Source organism: Arachis hypogaea, chromosome 1, assembly GCF_003086295.3.
Source record: "Arachis hypogaea cultivar Tifrunner chromosome 1, arahy.Tifrunner.gnm2.J5K5, whole genome shotgun sequence".
Lineage (NCBI taxonomy): Eukaryota > Viridiplantae > Streptophyta > Magnoliopsida > Fabales > Fabaceae > Arachis > Arachis hypogaea.
The window spans coordinates 62,426,988-62,433,670 of NC_092036.1; the positions used below are offsets into that span (position 1 = coordinate 62,426,988).

The following is a 6,683-nucleotide window of genomic DNA, read 5'->3' on the forward strand; positions in this document are numbered from 1 at the left end:
CTTCCGAACTATGGTCAGATGGAGGATTATCTACTTCCACCATGACAGCATAAGAGAGATCTTCAAGCTGCCTCAACTACAAGACGACCCGGAATCCTTTAACAGGTGAATTGTGAATCAAGATAAGCTCTTGGACCAAGTTCTAGAGGACATATGCATCCCTGGAACCAAGTGGGTAACCAACACAAAGAATGTCCCAATTCAACTCAAGAGAGGGGATCTTAAACCAGTTGCTAAAGGCTGGCTGGATTTTATTAGGCGTTCCATACTACCCACCAGCAACCGCTCTGAGGTCATTGTTAAAAGAGCAGTGATGATATATTGCATTATGATGGGAAACAAAGTGGAAGTTCATCATCTGATTGCTTGTGAGCTTTATACAATTGCAAACAAGAACTCCACTGAAGCCAAATTGGCCTACCCAAGCTTGATTTCTCTGCTATGTAAAAATGCTGGAGTAAGAATGGGAGTAGATGAATATATCTCAGTTGATCTCCCAATCACAAAAATGTCAATGGAAAGGCAACAAGTGCAAGACATTCCCATTACAAGGAGGGCACAAGAGTTCCTCCCAGAAATCCCACAGATTGACTACTGGAACCGCTTAGAAGCATCTATTACCAAGCTGCAAGAAGCTATGGATCAAATGAAAGAAGAATAGAAAAATCAAAATAGCATGCTATGCAAGCTGCTTAAGGAATAGGAGAAGCAAGGGCGTAAACTGCAGGAGCTGAAGCACCAGAAGCTACCTCTTGAAGGGCCAGACACCCCACAGAATGAAGGAGCATCCACCTCCCAAAATAAAGGTTGTTGAGTCCTAATCTTAACGTTGTGATAACTCTACTATTAGAAATCTATTTTTAGAGTCATAGGAATAGTAGTAATGAGTGTCCTTACTTTTCGTTTTTAATTTTATCCCCAAGAAAGCTATAATTTATTTTTCTCATCATCATTAAACATGAATAAAATAGCAGATTTTTTTTAATAAGGAAGCAATTTTATTTTCGAGTTCTTAATAAGAAAAATTCAAATTATTTATATGTGGTGATAATACTCTTTGTTCTCCAAATGAATGCTTGAACAGTGCATAAATTTTGATAGTGAAGTTTATGAATGTTAAAATTATTGGCCCTTGAAAGAATGATGAAAAAAGAGAAATGTTGTTGATAATCTGAAAAATCATAGAATTGATTCTTGAAGCAAGAGAAAGCAGTGAAGAACAAATAAAAAAAGAGAGAAAAATAAGCAAGTAAGCAGAAAAAGCCAATAACCCTTTAAACCAAAAGGCAAGGGTGAAGAGGATCCAAGGCTTTGAGCATCAATAGAAATGAGGGCCTACAAGCATAAAATCCTGGCCTAAGCGGCTGAGTCAAGCTGTCCCTAACCATGTGCTTGTGGCATCCAGGTCCAAGTGAAAAACTTGAGACTGGGTGGTTAAAGTCGTGATCCAACACAAAAAGAGTGTGCTTAAGAACTCTGGACACCTCTGACTGGGGACTTTAGCAAAGCTGAGTCACAATCCGAAAAGGTCACTCAGTCATGTGTCTGTGGCATTTATATATCCGGTGGTAATACTGGAAGACATAATGCTTAGGGCCACGGCCAAGACTCATAAAGTAGATGTATTCAAGAATCAACATACTAAACTAGGAGAGTCAATAACACTATTTGAATTTGGAGTTCCTATAGATGCCAGTTATTCAAAATTTCAAAGGATAAATGGAGATGCCAAAACCATTCAAAAGTAAAAAGCTACTAGTCCCGCTCATCTAATTAGAATTTGAGCTTCATGTACACTCGGATATCCTATTGCCTCTTGATTTTCTTTTTTGGCCTATTTCATTCATCTAGTTGCTTAAGGACAAGCAACAGTTTAAGTTTGGTGTTGTGATGAGCGGATATTTTATACGCTTTTTTGGGGTATTTTTATATAATTTTTAGTAGGATTTAGCCATTTTTTGTATATTTTTATTAGTTTTCATGCAAAAATTATATTTCTGGACTTCACTATGAGTTTGTGTGTTTTTCTATGATTTCAGGTATTTTCTGGCTGAAATTGAGGAACCTGAGCAAAAATCTGATTCAGAGGCTGAAAAAGGACAGCAGATGCTGTTAGATCCTGACCTCCCTGAAATCGAAGTAGATTTTCTAGAGCTACAAAACTCCAAATGGCGCGCTCCCAATTGCGTTGGAAAGTAGACATCCAGGGCTTTCCAGAAATATATAATAGTTTATACTTTGAGCGAGTTTTGATGACGTAAAATGGCGTCAAAATGCCAGCTCTCTGCCCTTTCTGGGCGTCAAAACGCCAAAACTGGCATAAAAGTTGGAGTTAAATGCTCAAACTGGCACCAAAGCTGGCATTTAACTCCAAGAATAGCCTATGCACGTGAAATCTCCAATGCTCAGCCCAAGCACACACCAAGTGGGATCAGAAGTGGATTTCTGCACTACCTATCTTAGTTTACTCATTTTCTATAAACCTAGGTTACTAGTTGAGTATAAAAACTACCTTTAGAGACTTATTTTGTACCTCATGACATTTTCACATTTTACATTGTATCTCTATGGCATGAGTCTCTAAATTCCATTGTCGGGGGGTGAGGAGCTCTACTGTGTCTCGATGGATTAATGCAATTACCACTGTTTTCTATTCAATCACGCTTGTTTCCATTCTAAGATATTCATTCACACTTAAACATAATGAATGTGATAATCCGTGACACCCATCACCATTCTCAATTTATGAACGCGTGCCTGACAACCACCTCCATTCTATTTTAGATTGAATGTGTATCTCTTGGGTTCCTGGTTCACGAATTTGAGTAACTCTCCTGACAACAGAGTGTTCGAACTTGTGCATCCAGAGTCTTCATAGTATAAGCTAGGATTCTTCGCGGCCATTCCTGAGATCCGGAAAGTCTAAACCTTGTCTGTGGTATTCCAAGTAGGATCTGGGAATGGGATGAATGTGACGAGCTTCAAACTCGCGAGTGTTGGGCGTAGTGACAGACGCAAAAGGATCACTGGATTATATTCCAACATGATCGAGAACCGACAGATGATAGCCGTGCGGTGACAGTGCACATGGACCATTTTCACTGAGAGGATGGGAAGTAGCCATTGATAATGGTGACACCCTACATACAGCTTGCCATGGAAGGAGCCTTGCGTGCGTGAAGAAGAAGACAGTAGGAAAGCAGAGATTCAGATGATAGAGCATCTCCAAAACTCCAACCTGTTCTCCATTATTGAATCACAAGTACCTTTTATTTCATGCTCTTTTATTACATTGCAAACAAAAACCCTTTTCATTATCAATCTCCTGACTAAGAGTTATAAGGTAACCATAGCTTACTTCAAGCCGACAATCTCCGTGGGATCGACCCTTACTCACGTAAGGTATTACTTGGACGACCCAGTGCACTTGCTGGTTAGTTGTGCGGAATTACAAGTGTGATTGCAATTTCGTGCACCAGTTATACAGAACCCCCAGACACCAACTCTAAGTTTAGTGTTGGGCAACCATTATCAAGCACTGAGAATAAAGGTACTAAGAAGAAAGTACCTAAAGGCTGGAGGGATAAGAAAATCCCCACTGAAGGCCTCTCACTTGCATGAGTGATCTTCTCTGATAACCAAGTCATTCCACACGCTGTGAACAGGATCCTATCTCTAGAACATGTGGAACTTATCGATGAGAGCACAGGCAAGAAGTTCACTGTAAGGGTTGAAATTTTGAGCCCCTATCCATCTCTGTAAGGAGCAAACTTTATGCTAGTGACGTTAAAGAAGCGCTTGTTGGGAGGCAACCCATCAATAATTAATGTTTTCTTTTTTTAGTTTATTTAAGTTATTTCAGTTAACTTTCATATTTGTTTAAGTTTGTGACCATGTGCAGCAGTTTGAATAGAAATAGAAACACTCAGAGCCAAAAACAGAACACCCTGGAGTAGGTCATTTGCTGGCATTGAACGCCAGTAATAAACCACTATTTTATGGTTTATATTGTGTTTAATTGTGTGGTTTTATCATGATCCTTACCCACTTATTCATTAATTTAGCATGCATTTATATTTCCTTCATGAAATTATTACATGATTGAAAACTGCTTCCTAGAGACTTTTAATTATGCATTTTAATTCTCCTTTATTCCATTCGATGCCGTAATCTGTGTGTTAAGTGTTTCATGCTTTATAGGGCATGAATGAGTTGGAGATTGGAAAGGAAGCTAGCAAAAATGGAAGGAACACGAGAAATTGAGGAGATAACCAGTGAGAAGTGACGCGGTCGCATGGCTCACGCGTTCGCGGGAAAGTGGAGAAATCGCAGTGACACGGCCACATGGCTCACGCGACCGCGCGGATTGGAAAAGCACAAGTGACGCAGAAGCGTGGACGACACGAACTCGTGGCAGGGAAAACGTGAATGACGCGTCCGCATGGATGTCGCGATCGCGTGACGTGCGCGATCTGCATAATCTGCAGAATTCGCTGGGGGCAATTTTGGACCCTATTTTGACCCAGTTTTTGGCCCAGAACAGCAAACTAGAGCCAGAGAACATGCAGAAACCAGGGACAACATTCATTCTACACAGTTTTAGTTTTAGATCTAGTTTTTACTCCTCCTCTAGGTTTTTCTCTCTACACATTCATAGTTCTTAAGATTTTATTTTTCTACCACTTTTTGCACTGGGATACTGAGAAGAAGTATTACCTCATCAGGACTTCGTCATTCTAGTTCGTTTTCTTTACTTGGCTTTACTTTTCCATGTCCTTTGCTTTGTTTAATTTTACCATTGGAGTATTTTTAGGATTATTTAATACAAGGATTACTTTTATTTTTAATTGGTTATTTTGATTTTTATTTACAATGTCTTTCTTTAATTCCTTTTCATATGTTATGAATTTTACATTCACAATGAGCGAGTAGTTCCCTAACTTGATGGGGAGTTGATTGAAAGGAACCCTTGAGTTGGAAAGCTTAAAAGAAAGATTGTAATTGGGTTTATTGTTGGATTGCCCTCTAGTCACTAACACCAATCCCTTTTAATTAAGTGGGTTGCAACTTGTGAACGGACGTAGCATTCCAACTTGTTTGACTTTCCCTTACCTAGTAAGAGATAACTAAATAGGATAACCTTTAATTATCAATTAATCTAGAGAGTAATCCAACAATAATGGGGCTTCCAACTAATCAACTCCCAGTCAAGGCTTTTATTTACATTATTCAAATTCTCCAATTTAATTTCCTGTTTACTCAACCCAAACCTTTTTGAAAACATCTGATTAATAAAATAGCACACTTTTCTGCAACTCGTTGGGAGACGACCTGGGATTCATACTCCTAGTATTTTAATTTTAAATTTCTGTGACACCTTTCTAAATTGATAAGTGGATTTCTGGCGAGTTAAGAACTATACTTACAACGTATATATTTTAATAATTTTTAATTCGCCAATTTCTGCCCGCATCAATTTTTGGCGCCGTTGCCGGGAAGTTGCAATAGAGTGCTAAAGTTATTAATTAGAATTTATTTATTTGCATTTTATTTTATTTTTGTTACTATGAGCTGCATGTTTCTTTCGTCAAATGACGCGTTCACTTCCTGATCCAAGCTTGCCAATATTCGATCCTAAAATTGAAAGGACTATTTCACGAATAAGTAGCTAAGCATCGGTTAGTCCTCTCTGAGGGCGAATCTGAAACGTCAGTTGAGGAAGAAACCAGCCCCCGTTCTACTGATTCGGTTGATTTACGTGCAGGAGACATGGCAACTAGGAGAGTTACCATCTAGGAGGAAGGAGCCTCTGATTTTACAATGCAACCGTTTCAAGCGCATCACCCAGCAGTGGCTACAGATTTTGAAATAAAGACCGCACTGCTCAATTTGATGCCCAAGTTTCATGGCTTACCTGCTCAAGAGCCTATCAAGCACCTGAGAGATTTCCAGGTAGCCTGTTCTACTGTCAGGCGTGATGGTGCAGATGAAACTTCAATTTTGCTGAAAGCTTTCCCATTTTTTCTTGAGGGAAAAGCAAGAGAGTCGTACTACACTCAACCCCTAGCAAATGTATCCAACTGGGATACACTCAGAAAAGAATTTTTGGAAAAATTCTTTCCATCTGAAGTTACTGATAAACTGAGGAAATATATTTCCATGATTGTTCAGGATGACAACGAGACTCTCTTTGAATACTGGGAGCGCTTCAATAATCTTCTGGAAGCATGCCCCCACCACAGGATTGACAAGATAGTGTTACTCAGTCATATCACGCAGGGCATGAGGCCCCAAGATAAGACCACATTGAAAAGTGCTAGCAATGGGTCTATGAAGAAGTATAAGACCACTGATGAGGCATGCAATTGATCAGTGACTTAGCTGAATCTACTAGGAACCACAGGCAGAAACAAGGCCGTTCAAAAGCCGTTGCAGAAGTATCCTCTAGCAGAGAGACTGCTGCTCTAGCTCAGAGTATATGTGAAATGACCAACTTGCTGAAGCAGATGCAATTGAATCAACAACAAGTTCAGCAAGCTCAACTTCCTCCACCACAACAAAGCCAACAGTTAGTCCCACAGAGAGTTTGCGGAGTCTGTGCTGATTATAGCCATTATACCGATGAATGCCAGCAGCTCCAAGAGGAAGACAACATGGTGGCATCCACTCATAATTTCTATGAC

The 6,683-nt window shown here is 39.6% G+C and overlaps 1 non-coding gene across 1 annotated transcript; it reads right to left on the reverse strand.

The window, feature by feature from the left end:
• Positions 1-6,138: 6,138 nt before the first annotated feature.
• LOC112712722 (small nucleolar RNA R71) lies at positions 6,139-6,245 on the reverse strand. The gene has a single exon (XR_003157893.1). It is a non-coding gene; the product is annotated as a small nucleolar RNA R71 (small nucleolar RNA).
• Between the last annotated feature and the right edge of the window lie 438 nt (positions 6,246-6,683).